Genomic DNA, 15,360 nt, shown 5'->3' with positions numbered 1-15,360 from the left:
TCTTTCTCCTTGCTGGATGCCCTCTGGTCCCACTGACTTCCTTGCTGTTCTCTAATTACTACAAACACACTCTTTTCTCAGAATCTTGGCACCTGCTATTCCCCTGGCTTGGAAAGCTCTCCGACAATCCATGGCTCAGTCCATCCCTTCATTGAAAACTCTCTTTCACTGTTCCTGTTCAAATGTTCACCTCCATAAAGAGGCCTCCCCTGTCTCCTCTTGCTAAAACAATACTCTCTAGGAGTCTGTATCTTTTTCATCTGACTTTTTCAGCATGTTGATCACTACCTGGCTTAATACATATTCATTTGCTGATTGGATCTACTGATAGGAGTAGAGATGTTGCTTCTGTATCCCCTGTGCTTAGAATGTGACTGGTACGTAGCAGGTCCCGAATAAATATTTGTCAAATAAAGGAATGCATGAACAAATGCATGTTTACAGGGTGTCTGACACCAGAGAGAAGGTGAACAATGGCCATTGTTGGACAGAGAGAAACACAGACGTAAAGGTCTAGGATGAGGAAGACAGCAACTGGATTCTATAAAAAACAAGAAAGTCTCTTCCTAAAAGTCAGACAGAAAAACAAAAAACCTTTATATATGAGAATATTTGGAGGTTTGATATCTAAGATATGGTGGTCATCTTTCTTCTGTTACTTTTAAAAGCCTGGAGCCTCTAAAAGAGATTTCTAAAATATATTTCAAAGATACCAACACCTGGACTGACCACCTGGGATCTAATTCCCCCAGGTTCTTTCTACCTGACCTCAACTCACCTGAGTGGCTCTGACTTGGTGGTTCTCTCTTTAATATCCATGATTCTTCTCCTTGCTTCAACTTGACTATCAGCTCAGGTTTGGTAACACAGTGCCCTGTTATGGGAAATAACAGGAGACTTGGAAAAATTGCTTAGGGTTCAGGCTTTCTGAAGGAGAACAAGAATGGAGAAGCTCTAGAAGCTACACAATAATGGTGTCCCAATGTGCTTCATCAGAGTAGACTCTTTCACCAGGGAAGTAAGAATACAATATTCTTCAAAGTACCCTCAAAGAGTCTTGACTCCCAAATCTCAAACATGAAATTCATCATTCTCTACAATAATTTGCTTCCTAAGATAGGAACTGCATGCTGTTGGGAGTTGCATGGGGGAAGCTGGGCTTACCCATTGACACCAGGTGCCTGTAGTTCTCCAGCATCACATCCCTGTACAGGAGCCTCTGGGCAGGGTTCAGGAGCTGCCACTCCTTCTGGGTGAAGTCCACAGATACATCCTCAAACAGCACTGAGCCCTGTAATAGTCCAATCCTGCTCCATCTGAAGTGCCCAAGACTCAATGCCATGGAAAATATGTATGGGAACTAATCCCTACCATGTTCACTGTTAAAAGTTTACAGGGAAGTGTTACAAAGGGTGTCTGACATGTACCTTCCTTCAGTTATATTTTATGGGGGAAACAGAAATCATAATAAAAACACTAGGCCTTTATGCTTATTTACAAATCCACTTATTAATTCATAAAACAATTGGAGTTTCCTCTACATGTCTGGAACTGTTCTAGTTGCAGAGGAGACCAAGGCAAAGAAGACGTTGGTCCTGTTTTTAAGACTCTTTAGACTGATGAAGAGACTTTCTATACAAACATACACATGCAACAATGAATTATGGAAGCCATGAAAAAATGGGTGGTCAAGGTAGAAGGAGGTCACAAAGAGGGAAAAAAATTAATTCTCAGGTCATTCTTCATCAAGGAGAGTAACATTTGATTGTACACAAGCAGTGAGTTTTGTGTGAACACAGGGCAACAGCATAAGCCAAGGTGCAGATCATGAACACACACCTCAAATGAAAGGAATTACAAGGTAGTACCGTGGGTTAGAAGAATAAGGTTGGGGACTTCGGAGATAAAGAACAATAGAGGTGCTGTGTGGTCAGAGGGATTTTAGACTTTCTCCTGTAGACCAGTGGCCTCCAAAGTATTTAGTCACCCATTAGTAAAAATCCCTGAGCATCCCTCAGTGTATTTGTAAATTATTTATGTACACAACTCTCAGCCATTCACCAAAAGTAAAGCTTAACAACTTTCTTAGTTTTTTTAGATACAAAACAAATTTAAATGGATATTCCAATACTTTCTTTCCATGCACAATTTGATTGTCTTGTGCAGTTCTCTAGAGTATATACACCTTTACTTATATTACTTCCATGGACAATGGGGACATACAAATAAGTAATGTAACTAGATTTACATTTTGAAAGTAATGCTCCAGGGGCAGAATGGAGAATGCTTTAAGGCAGTGGTTGTCAATTAGTGGCAATTTTGCCTCCCCGGGAGCATCTGGCAATGTCTGGAAGCAAGTTTTGTTGTCATGGCTAAGAGGGGTGGGGTTGGGATCTAGTGAGTAGAGGCCAGAGATGCCGCTAAACATCCTACAGTGCACAGAGCAGCCCCTACAACAACGCATTACCTGGCCCAAAGTGTCAATGGTCAAGGTCAGGAAGCTCAGTTTTTTGTTGTTGTGTGTGTGTTTGTTTTTGACAGAGTCGCGCTCTGTCGCTAGGCTGGAGTGCAGTGGCACGATCTCAGCTTACTGCAACCACTGCCTATGGGTTCAAGCAATTCTCCTGCCTCAGCCTCCCAAGTAGCTGAGACTATAGGCATGCGCCACCATGCCCGGCTAATTTTTTTGTATGTTTAGTAGAGACGGAGTTTCACCATGTTGGCCAGGATGGTCTTGATCTCTTCACCTCGTGATCCACCCGTCTCAGCCTCCCAAAGTGCTGGGACTACAGGAAACTCAGTTTTAAAGGGAAGTTCGAGAGGAAGATAGTAGACTGGTGTGAGAGGTGACCACCTGTCTTCATGTAGTAGCAGTGGGGATTGAGAAGTCTGAACTAATTCTACATGGAATTAACTAGTGAAGAGCAAATGGAGCATTGTTCTCAGATTATCATGACAGCAGCTGGGCTGATGCTGGCACCATACACTAGCATTGCCACAACAGGAGAAAGAATTGGGGGGGGGGGGTAGGGGAGAGAGAGAGAGAGAGAGAGAGAGAAAGAGACACTTGGGACATGTTATATATACTTAAGGTATGTGTGAAACATACAGGTGGACACGTCCAGGTAACAGCTGCATATAATAAGGTCTTGGAGCTCAGGAGAGAGAGCTAGTATAAAGATGAATCTTTGGGCCAGGGGCGGGGGCTCATACCTCTAATCCCAGCACTTTGGGAGGCCGAGGCGGGCGAATTGCTTGAGGCCAGGAGTTTGAGACCAGCCTGGCCAATGTGGTGAAACCCCATCTCTACTAAAAATATAAAAATTAGCCAGGCATGGTGGCAGGCAACTATAATCCCAGCTACTCAGGAAGCTGAGGCAGGAGAATTGCTTGAATCTGGGAGGCAGAGGTTGCAGTGAGCCGAGATCACTCCACTGCACTCCTGCCTGGGTGACAGAGTGAGCATCCATCTTAAAATAAAAACCCAAAGAAGTCGCTGAAATCTTTGTGCCCTCAGTAAATAGGGTGAAATAAAAGTACCTAATTCATAATATGGTTGCCAGAATTACATGAGCTAATCCAAGTAAGGAATTTAACAGTGACTGGAACATAATATGCAGACCTAAATTGTAGGTAATAGTAGAGCTGAGCGACTGTTATAATTTTGCCACTCTATCTTCAAACTTGGAACAAGAAAAATGACCAGAATGCTGGGCACGGTGGCTCATGCCTATAATCCTAACATTTGGGAGGTCGAGGCAGGCAAATCACCTGAGGTCAGGAGTTCAAGACCAGCCTGACCAACATGGAGAAACCCTGTCTTTACTAAAAATACAAAAAATTAGCTAGGCATGGTGGCACACGCCTATAATCCCAGCTACTTGGGAGGCTGAGGCAGGAGAATCGCTTGAACCCGGGAGGTGGAGGTTACAGTGAGCTGAGGTTGTGCCATTGCACTCCAGTCTGGGCAACAAGAGCGAAACTCCATCTCAAAAACAAAACAAAACAAAAAAACAGAAAATATATATTCTAATACAAATTATTAATGTTCTAGTAGCTGGAAGGCATGATGCAATAATTAGCAGAGGATTCAAAAAAATATTTATCATATAAAAAGAAGATGAAAAAGAGAAGTATTTAAATGATTTCCACAAAACCTGAGAAGACAGAAGAGTGTATCTTGTTTAGGTATATTATCGATGAAAAAAATTCTGATGTTGATAGAAAAATATGTTAAACACATCAACAGTAATCAATGATAATCAATTATAGAATAAAAATAAAATGTAGACTTTCAAAACCACTGGAAGAGAGAAAAAGAAAGTAAAATAATGCAGGAAAAAAGTCAGGAAGTAACAAAATGAAGAAAAAATGGTCAAAAAAGCATGGTTACTAAAAAGGCAAAGTAGCTCTTAAGTTTCACTGGAAAAATCGAATGAGTAAATAATTTACCAGGGATGTGTTCATTTTCTTCTGCTCCTGCAAAAGTTTAGAGAAGTGTGAAGGCAGAGCTGTAGGAGGGAGAAGGAGCAAAGAAGTCATGAGAAATACGCTTCACTTTGAAGGTCCTCATAGCACATGCCTAGAAATCCACAGACATTTGCTGGCAAATTGCTGAACTATGGGAAAATTTCTCTTGATCCTTCAGAAGTGGCAGGTAGAAGTTTGCACAGGGGACTCTTATAACCCTGGTACAACCACTGGAAGCTAACAGAATCAGGGTTTTCACTGGGGAAAGTAAATATTTGTTTCTTACAAACCTCCTTGGATTTAACAGCAGACAAATATAAACCACACGAAATCCAACTAAAAAGACCTGGTTGAACAATCATGTTACAACAAAGGATGAGATGTCATGCCATCAGTCTTATTACCACACATATTACAGGCTAAATTGTCTGTTGTCTGACTCATTGATATTTTACTTTACAATAATCCAGTAGAGGCAGGTAGTAATGGGGAAAGTGTATACGTGTGTGTGTATGTGTGTGAGAGAGAGAGAGTGTGTGTGGGTGTGTGTTGGGGGAGTGGTATATAGAAGAAATAAAATTGTCCATATGCTGGAGCTGTGACAAGTACCTGGGAGTCATTATATCATTTGACTTTTCTATGTTTTGAATATTTCCATAATAAAAAGCAAAAAAATGACACAGCAAAAACTTACAAAGGTGTGCTCATTTACTTTTCTATGTATATTTTTAATTCCTGGAGGTTAAAGAATTAACAGGAACCTCTGACAACAAAAATAAGTGTGCTTTAAGGGAGTCTATTTTAAAAAGAAAAAGATTTGTTCTCCTTTGGTTTCAGCGTCTCCGAATATTTTTTTTTTTTTTTTTTTACTAAGAAACTTGTTTCCACTTAACTGAGACAGGTGGACAATGGCCTGGCAGTCATGGGGCCTGGGTTCTTTTTTTGGTTCTGCCACTAACATATAATACAAGCCTAGATTATATTAACCTAGTTATAATAATATTAAAATACTAGCCGGGTGCAGTCACGCCTGTAATCCCAACACATACGGAGGCCTAGACGGGCAGATCACGAGGTCGAGTTTGAGACCAGTTTGGCCAACACAGTAAAACCCTGTCTCTACTAAAAAAACAAAAAATTAGCCAGGCATGGTGGCAGGCTTCTGTAATCCCAGCTGAGACAATCCTGAGGCAGGAGAATTGCTTGAACCTGGGAGGCGGAGGTTGCAGTGAGCTGAGATCGTGCCATTTCACTCCAGCCCAGGCGACACTTCGAGACTCAGTCTCAAAACAAAAAACAAAAAACAAAAAAAAAAACAAAAAAGACACTGACAATACTTGTATAGTAGTTACTATATAACAGGACTTATTCTAAGTACTTTGCATGTCTTCCTTAATTTAATCTTTAAAGTAAAGCCAAGCATAGCTACTATTATGACTTCCATTTCATAAAAGAGGAAAGCGAGGGGAAGACTGAGAAACGCAGTGGAGCTGGGCTTTGAACTCGGGCAGTCCGGCCCCAGAAGCCATGCACTTAAGCACTGTGTTAATATTTTTCGCTTTTAAAATAAGGCACAATTACATAACCCCTGAAAAGCTTCCCCGTACTCCTATAAAGTCAAGAGTAGGTAGTGGGTAGCATGTCCCTAAATTCCAGATGTGGAGATGGGCGGGGTTTGAGGGCTCTGCAGAATCTAGGAAGAGGGGTTGAAGAATTAGGGGCATGGGAGGAGTTTCTGAGAGGAGTGGGGGTAGTATCTTCCCTGTCAGTCTGCGCACCAGGTCCTCACCTGGGAGTTCCTCCTCCGCAGCCAGCCTCCTGCCCACCATCCTCAGCCCAGTTCACCTCTTTGTCCTGTGACAGCTGGCCCACACCTTCGCTGACCGACGGTTCTTGGCAACCTCCGAGATGCTGAGTTATTCAGGGTGGAAGAACCAGGAATTGCTTCAAGAGCAAGGGCTTAGATTTCCGTTTCCCGGACGTCCTTGGTGCAACTCTGTGCGTTTCATCAGAGGGTGGGGACCTCCTAGGTGAGATTCCTGCTTCTGGCATCCCCTTCTCACAGGAGTAGGGTGACCCTGGCTGGGGTAAAGGGGAATAAATTCAGATAACTGGGACCTTCAGCCGACTTCCAACTCTCTCTTGGAGTTCACCATCTCCTACAACAGAGGCTTTCAGTGTGGACCCCGTGTAGCAGGACAAGCCACAGACAAAACCTCTCACACACCGAGTTGCAGAAGGAAGGGCTTTATTCAGCTGGGAGCATCGGCAAGCTACTGCCTTAAAATCCGAGCTCCCTGAGTGCACAATTTCTGTCCCTTTTAAGGGCTCATAACACTAAAGATTTCACATGAAAGGGTCGTGATTGATTTGAGCAAGCAGGGGGTATGTGACAGGGGCTGCATGCGCCGGTGGTCAGAGAGAAACAGAACAGGGCTGGGAGTTTCACAGTGTTCTTCTATACAATGTCAGGAACATCGGTTTCTAAGTCATGAGTTGATTTTTAACTACTGGGTTTAGGCCAGGCAGACCCGGGCCCGGTTCCGGGCCTGGCCCCGGGCTGCCTGTCTTTGGTTTTACTTGATTGTTTTTTTCTTAAAACAGGTACTGACTATAAAACAATATGAGAGGGTCTCTTTCTTTCCTCACCCAGACTGGCAGCATCAGTATCACCTAGGAACTAAATAGAAAGGCAAATTCTTGGGCCTCTCCCCAGACCCACTGAATCAGAAACGCTGCGGGTGGGGCGCAGTCGTGGGGTGGGGTTTAACAGGCCCTCCAGGTGATGCTGATACATGCGAGTCTGAGAACCACTGCCTGCAAATCTCCCTTGGGAACCTGAGAACTGCGGAGGGCACAGACAGATGGACTTCGAGGTTCCCAGAGGCCTCAGTCACACAGTATCCCCAGGGTTCTGCAGAAACACCAAGAAATCTCCAAGAGCCTTAAGGGAAGGCTCAGTCCTTACACACTCCGGTTGGCCCATAGAGACATGCCACTCTGCTAAGTGCTGTGAAGCATGCGATCTGGAAATAAAACTGGGGCTTGCATCCCAGATCCTTCACTTGCTAGCCATGTGACTTCACATCCAGAGTCTTGGTTTTCTTCTCAGTTAAAATGCGGTGGGTAACACCGACTTTACAGAGGGTCTTTGAGAATCAAATGATACACTGCATGAAAAGAACAGTGGGAAAGGCAGGCCACATTTCCAGAGTGCTTAGAAAATGCCACGAGCTGTGCGGAGTGCTTTAGAGGTGCTCTCTTATTCAAGACTCAGAACGACCCTGAAGCAGGTTTTAGAAATCACTTCATTTTACAGATGGGGAAACTGAGTCTTAGAGGTTAGGTTCATCACTGCGTTCATGGAGATCCAGTGACAGAGCTAGGATGCGAACTCGTCTTACTTTCAAACTCAGACTCTGTAATGGGCTTGCTAAGGTAGGAATGATAGTATAGCATAAAGTAAACGTTGTAAGAATTGTTCTCACACCCGCTGGAGTCGTGGGTTTGACCAGCGGACAATGGTTGCCCAGGGTACCTGCGAATTAGAGGCGCTTCTGGAAACAGCTCTTTAACATGTGAATGCCTTTTCCTGGAGCCCTTTATTCTGCTCAGGAAACCTGCTCCCTCAGCCCTTATCTTCTTCGTGGAACCAGCAGATCCGCAGCGGACCTCCTCCTCCGTCACTTGTTTTCTAGACGGACCGATGCAGGGCAGACTCGGGAACAAATGCCATGGGGTCTGAATCCGCGTAGGATTTGCGCAAATTTTTGCTTCCACAGGCTGTGAACACAAACCTACCTCAAGCCCCGCAAAGCAACCCTCCAAGCTAGCCTCTCGCCCGCGGAGCACAGCCTTAGTGCAGCACCTGGTCGCTGAGTTACGCGTACACGCGGAGGCTCCACGCTGATCCGAGACAGGAGTAAGGAACAATGAGGAAGAACTGCACATGCGCAGACAGGGCTGCCAAGGACCGGTTTCCCCCCCCGGGCGATCCATCAAATTCCAGACTCCGTTTCCCACAAGTCTCCGCGCCCCCTTCCTTAGGAAACTTCTTTTTTTTTTTTTTTTTTTGAGACGGAGTCTCGCCCAGTCGCCCAGGCTGGGGTGCAGTGGCCGGGGTGCAGTGATCGGATCTCAGCTCACTGCAAGCTCCGCCTCCCGAGTTTACGCCATTCACCTGCCTCAGCCTCCCGAGTAGCTGGGACTACAGGCGCCCGCCACCTCGCCCGGCTAGTTTTTTGTATTTTTTTTTTAGTAGAGAGGGGGTTTCACCATGTTAGCCAGGATGGTCTCGATCTCCTGAGCTCGTGATCCGCCCGTCTCGGCCTCCCAAAGTGCTGGGATTACAGGCTTGAGCCACCGCGCCCGGCCAGGGAACTTCTTAAAAGTTTCTGGCTTATTTGGCGAGTTGGGGGATTTGTGGTCCAAAGTCACTTCTACTTTTGTTTGGAGCCCTAGTTCCCTTCCTCATAACCCACCAGGTAGGGGATTTGAACGCGCTCCACGTATAATCAGTGTCACTTTAGATGCAAAGGTACCGTGAGAAGGAAAGGTGTTTGTCAACTGCACATCCGAAAACAAAATTAATGAAAGCCAAGCAACATAGTGGTATATTTATAGAAAATAAAGCAAAGCAATAAGTAAAAGATTAATAACCACGACCAGCAAGCTTTCTCCCCAGAATGCAAATATTACCTCCACCTGAAACTGGATTTCAAAAGTAAAAATCTCACGTAATGGCAAATACACATAAATCAAAGGAAAATTTCATCTAAGAAGCACACTCAGAATCTGCCCTTCCAGAGATGACCATGGTCAATGTTAGGTGATATTGAAATGGGACCCCAAAATCTCAATGAGCTATTTGGGTCTTTTCATTGAACATGTTGTTAAAAATTTTCTTACCCTTTTACACTTTTTACTTTGAAATATTTTAAACTTACAGAAAAGTTTCAGGGATGATTTATTCTGAATGATCATCTGTAAACCATTTACTCAGATTCACCATCAGCAAATAATCTGCCTCCCCACCTTCTGTCTCTCTTCTCATCCTTATCACTATTTGAGGGTAAGTTACAAATATGAACTGTCACACCTAAAACTGTAGAACAAGGGCATTTTTAAAAACATAACCACAATTATCAAAATTGTTTAAACATAACCACAATTATCAAATCCAAGAACTCAGATATAATATTATTATCTAAAATCTAGGTCATATTCAAATTTTACCCATTGTTCTAATAATATCCTTTATAATTTTTTTTCTGATCTGGGTTCAATTGAGGATCATTTTTACATAGAGTTGTCATATCATTTAGACCACTTTAATCTAGTTCCTTGGTCTTTCTCTGTCTTTCAAGACATTGTTAATTTTGAAGAGGACCCATCAGTTGTTTTGAAGAATGTTCCTTTATTTGGGTTTGTCTGATTGTTTCTGTCAGGCCTCTGAGCCCAAGATAAGCCATCATAACCCCTGGGCCTGCACGTACATATCCAGATGGCCTGAAGTAACTGAAGAATCACAAAAAAAGTGAAAATGGCCTGTTCCTGCCTTAACCGATGACATTACCTTGTGAAACTCCTTCTCCTGGCTCATCCTAGCTCAAAAACCTCCCCTGAGCACCTTGTGACCCCTACCCCTGCCCACCAGAGAACAACACCCTTTGACTATAATTTTCCTCTACCTACCCAAATCCTATAAAACAGCCCCACTCCTATCTCCCTTCACTGACTCTTTTCGGACTCAGCCTGCCTGCACGCTGGTGAAATAAACAGCCTTGTTGCTCACGCAAAGCCAGTTTGGTGGTCTCTTCAGACGGAAAGTTTCCTCATAATGCGATTCAGGTTATACATTTCTTGGCAGGAATCCTACATAAGCAATGTTGTGTTCTTCTTGGTGTATCATGCTAGGTCAGTGGGATAATGTCAGTTTATCCCACTTCAGGTAAAAAAAATTTTTGGCACAACTCTCCTTTATTAATCTACCCTTTTGATAACAATTCCTTGATCACAAATCTAGCACAGGTAGCCGAAGGATACAAAAGTACCATAGACTTTGTATTGACTCAAGTTGGATGATGACTTTTACGCTAAAATTAACACATACTGAAGAGATAAAAAGTTCTCAAAGTTTACACACGTATAGGAATACAAAGTGAGTACAATTTTAAATAAAGGATGATTACTTTTCAAATTATTTAAAGGGAAGCCTATCTTCAAACACCCTAGGAACAAGCCACTCAACACTACGTAACCTTGGAAGAGCTCTGAAAGAGTATTTTTTCCACCAGCAAACCAAAACACACACCAATTGGCAGTAGACAGATGCATGTCTTTTTACTAAGAAATGGATATTACACAAATGCGTATTTACGGCATAATTTTACTTCATGTGAATAACTGCTAAAGTATGACACCAGGCCGGGCGCGGTGGCTCAGGCCTGTAATCCTAGCACTTTGGGAGGTCGAGGTGGGCGGATCACGAGGTCAGGAGATCGAGACCATCCTGACTAACACGGAGAAACCCTGTCTCTACTAAAAATGCAAAAAATTAGCCGGGCATGGTGGCGGGTGCCTGTAGTCCCCACTACTGGGGAGGCTGAGGCAGAAGAATGGCGTGAACCCAGAAAGTGGAGCTTGCAGTGAGCCGAGAGCACACCACTGCATGCTAGCCTGGGCAACAGAGTGAGACTCCGTCTCAAAAAAAAAAAAAAAAAAAAAAAAAGGCATGACACCATATGAAGTAATGGTAAATAATTAAAAGCTTATTTAATGAACATAAATAAATTGAAACTAAGAAGTGCAAAACTAAAACAGTAATAGAAAAATAAAGAATTTAATAAAACACAGTTAGAAGAATTACAAAATACTCTTCTGAATACCTGCTATGAAATTATCTATACCCATGAAGAACAGGCATTTTCCAATATTAAATTGGTGCATTGTGGTCATACTCCATAATTACTGAAAAGCATCATCTGTAAAAATGATTTTTTGTTTTACCTGGGAAATGTGCTTCTTACAAAAAGGCGGCTGCAAAATACAAGAGACTTTGGCAACTGTTAGTCCAAACTGCACCATTTTGTAAGCCCCCTGCCATTTTGCAGACCTTGGTCAAAGTGAAACATTCCACGGGGGTTCAGGTCATGAGAAATATTCTTATCATACCCTGCCGGGCAAGGGCCCAACTGAAGAGACATCCCTATCATATCCTGCTGGACAAAGGTCCAAGGAACATCTTATCACATCCCACTGGAAAAAGGGCCAAACTGCTTGACCATAGGTACATCTTACCAATATCCTGCCGGGCAGCAAGTCAGATGGCCCAGACCCCTCCTGCCCATACCTATAAGTACCCCAGCCTGTAAGCGGTCAGACTCTGGCTTTAAGCTAACCCCCCATCTCTGCAGGTTTCTGCAATACGCCTGTGTTGCTGTTGAGCCCCCCTCTCTCTCTGTGTCTTTCTTTAACCCTCACCTTCCCTTCAAAGCCAAACAGCAACAATTACTTGTTTTTTACTTAAAGTTAAAGAACGAGTGCGATCCAAGGAACCAAGTGGTAGACCAGGAGCAGGTCCAAGTTATTTTCAGGGAACAGAGCAACAAAGCACAAAGGCAAAATTTCTAATAGAAATCCTTTTAATAACTTAGCTTGTCTCAGGGATTACGATCTCCTCCCCTTTAGTAGAAAAGTGTGACTTATTACTGTAGACCAATTACTCCACTACAGTAAACACCTTAGAATGTAGTTTTGAATCACATCTGTCTACCTGAAAGCTCAGAGGTAAAATTAGGCAAGTACCCACAAAAACAAACACACCACACTCAACAACAAAACATCTCGAATGGGGACAAAGGTTTTTCAAAAAGTGCCTAGACTAAAAAGCCTAGATTGTAAACAGTAAACACAACTCTGTATCCACCCCCAGTTTGTGTTAATATGTAGGATAACCAGATAGTTTTAACTGTATGGCTAAGCCATTTCTTTATTTATATAGACAGACAGAGCTAGCACTGCTTTGTCCTTTAAAATTTATCTGCCACACAAGGCTTAAACCACTAAACCAAGTTTCTCTACTAAGGCTAAGAATACTGCATCTATGCAGGGATGAGAAGCTTATCACATACTCACACTCACACACACCAAGCTCTTGGGAGTCAACTTTCAACTCTCCATTGATTTTATGCCCCTCTATCTTTTATTTGCATTCTTTCTCAATTTTCCTATCATACAAAACATGGTAGGGCTGGGCACGGCGGCTCATACCTGTAATGCCAGCACTTTGGGAGGTCGAGGTGCGAGGATCAGCTGAGATCAGGAGTTCAAGACCAGCCTGGCCAACATGGTGAAACCCTGTCTCTACCAAAAATACAAAAATTAGCCAGGTGTGGTGGTGCATGCCTGTAGTCCCAGCTACTTGGAAGGCTGAGGCAGGAGAATTGCTTGAACCTGGGAGGGGGAGGTTGCAGTGAGCCGAGATCGTGTGACTGTTCTCCAGCCTGGGAGCCTGGGTGGCAGAGTGAGACTCCATCTAAAACAAACAACAAACAAAACACATAATAGAAATCTCAACACATTCGCACCTCGTCCTGGTGACCCAGTAGTATTACTTGTGTACAATTAAGCAAGAGACCAAAATCACAGAGCAAGTGGACAGGGTGGGAATCACAGGGTAGGGAACAGATATAAAAACACAGATGTGCAGATTTCAGCAGAAAACTCAAGGATCCACACCCTGTGTTGGAGCAGAAGACTCTTTACAAGCGCACATCCCTTCAGTCATCGCTCTTATCCTTGGACCGGAAAGCAGGGCCACAGCTTTTGCTTTTGAACCTAGGGTCCTCAAAACGAGCGTATGGAGTCCATAAATACAATCTGGTTGAAAACAGATGACACAACACACCTACATGAACTGTCTGTTAAATTCATGTTACAAAACACTAACTTCAGGATTTATTTTTGAATCTTTTTTCCACAGAGAAAGTAACACACCTCTTGGGGAAAGGTCACAGATTGAGAAGACAGGCCCTGGGTAAAAATTACGACAGCACCTGGAGTTGATAGGCCTGCCTAGGAGAGAAACACGGGCACTGTCACACTGCCACAGGGGACTGCTGCTGAGGTCAGCAGGCCAGTCCACATGCCACGCAAGGTGGCTATTGAGCCAAGTCATAAAAATCTTCCAAATCAACATGGAACAAGTCCCACTCATTTTCAAAGTCTGTCAGTTCATCGTCCCCATCTGCCACGAGCATAAGCAACATCTCACCCAGCTCAAAGGTGACAACCTCTTCTTCATTGTTGTCAAAGGGGTCATTGTTCTCTCTTTCCTCAATGAACTTCTAGAAGTGGTTCCTTCACTGGGCCCAGTATCTGCTTGCCTGTCTCTGTGTATCCTTTCTATGGCCATCGGGGAATACCTGCTTGTAAAAACACATCCCCCAAGATAGGCAGCTCCCCCGTCCTTCATCAAAATCCCTGCACGCCTGGCTGCTCATTGCCTCCTTAACTTTCTGGATGAGTTTCTGCTTCTCTTCTTTCTCCCACCTGGTGCTCACTGGGAATGACAAAGTTAGATGTGATCCGGTATTCTGGGTAGGACACTATGATCTTGCTCTCAAATAGCTTAGTGCCCTTCCACTTGTGAATACACTTGAGACAGTAGGTGTGGCTGCAGCTGGAGAGGATCCCAAAGTCACGCTCACCGGTGCTGGCTTTCTCACAGGCCACCTTCATGCAGATCCCACACACCATATCCTTGCTGCACTGCACAGCCAGTGAGAGCTCTGTTTCCTTCTCATGGGCCTCAGAGCAAGATTTTTACATGCTGTGGTCTCTGGGCAGTATCCATTGGAGGTAGGACCTGCAGCTTACATGATCACATGACTCTCTGTGGAGACACACACAGTTCTACCCATTTCCATCTCTCCCACTGCAGCCTAGGGGCAAAGCGGCTTCTTTGTTAGCACAGCTGTTTGCTCTTTCTCTGATTCTCCCTTGGTCACTGCAGAAAGAGGCGGCATGGCTGCAGTAGAGTTGCCTGGGAACAAACTCAACAGCATCCACCAGTCCTCTGAACACGCTCCTACAGTTGCAAAGTTTGAATTGGACTCAGCTTCGCCTGTATTCGTTTCAACAAGCGGTCCAACTATGAACGAGAGACTTGAGGAAGCAGCAAGGGATGATTTTGTAGTTAGATCTGTAGCAGTTGCTTCTTTCCGTTTCAGTGGCTTGCTGAGTTCACATCTGCAGCGGCCTCCATAAACACAGCACCCTGGCTGAAAATACGTGCCCACTACGCCATGTGGACTGTCAGAGAGGGAGTGCAAATAGCGACAGTTATCTCCTTCCTTACAAATCCCATGCACAAAATACCAGTAGGTGACCTGTTCAGTTCAGCCATTGCTGCAGCTACTGCCACTCCTTCTTCCCAACCCCAGGGACGGGGGTGGTGACTGTGGGATAGGGGTGGGATAGCTGACAATGCAGGTCCTGCTCCTGATATTGTGGCTGTTGTTTTGGGAGCTGCAGCATCCACTGTGACTGTTTATCCCACACACCCATTTTTGGCAAGATTAACTTTGATCCCATGGTTAAGATGATGTGTAGGCCAATATACTTTTATATCAATTGTTTCTTTTCTGCTGCTGCTGATAATAATAACTTTAAAATAGTAAGCTCCAGCCAGGCACGGTGGCTCAGGCCTGTAATCCCAGTTCTTTGGGAAGCCAAGGCAGCAGATTCACTTGAGACCAGGAGTTTGAGACCATCCTGGGCAACACAGTATAACCCCCTCTCTAAAAAACAAAACAAACACAAAAACACTAGAAAAAATTAGCTGGGTATGGTGGTGCACACCTATAGTCTCAGCTACTCAGGGAGCTG

The 15,360-nt window shown here is 44.0% G+C and overlaps 1 pseudogene across 1 annotated transcript; it reads right to left on the bottom strand.

The window, feature by feature from the left end:
* Positions 1-13,405: 13,405 nt before the first annotated feature.
* LOC105542285 lies at positions 13,406-15,030 on the bottom strand (annotated as a pseudogene). The gene has a single exon (XR_001006447.1). The product of XR_001006447.1 is annotated as an E3 ubiquitin-protein ligase makorin-1 pseudogene (transcript).
* Positions 15,031-15,360: the final 330 nt, after the last annotated feature.

The sequence above is a fragment of the Mandrillus leucophaeus genome, unplaced genomic scaffold, assembly GCF_000951045.1.
Source record: "Mandrillus leucophaeus isolate KB7577 unplaced genomic scaffold, Mleu.le_1.0 Scaffold255, whole genome shotgun sequence".
NCBI lineage: Eukaryota > Metazoa > Chordata > Mammalia > Primates > Cercopithecidae > Mandrillus > Mandrillus leucophaeus.
This window is presented reverse-complemented; position numbering and strand designations above follow the sequence as displayed.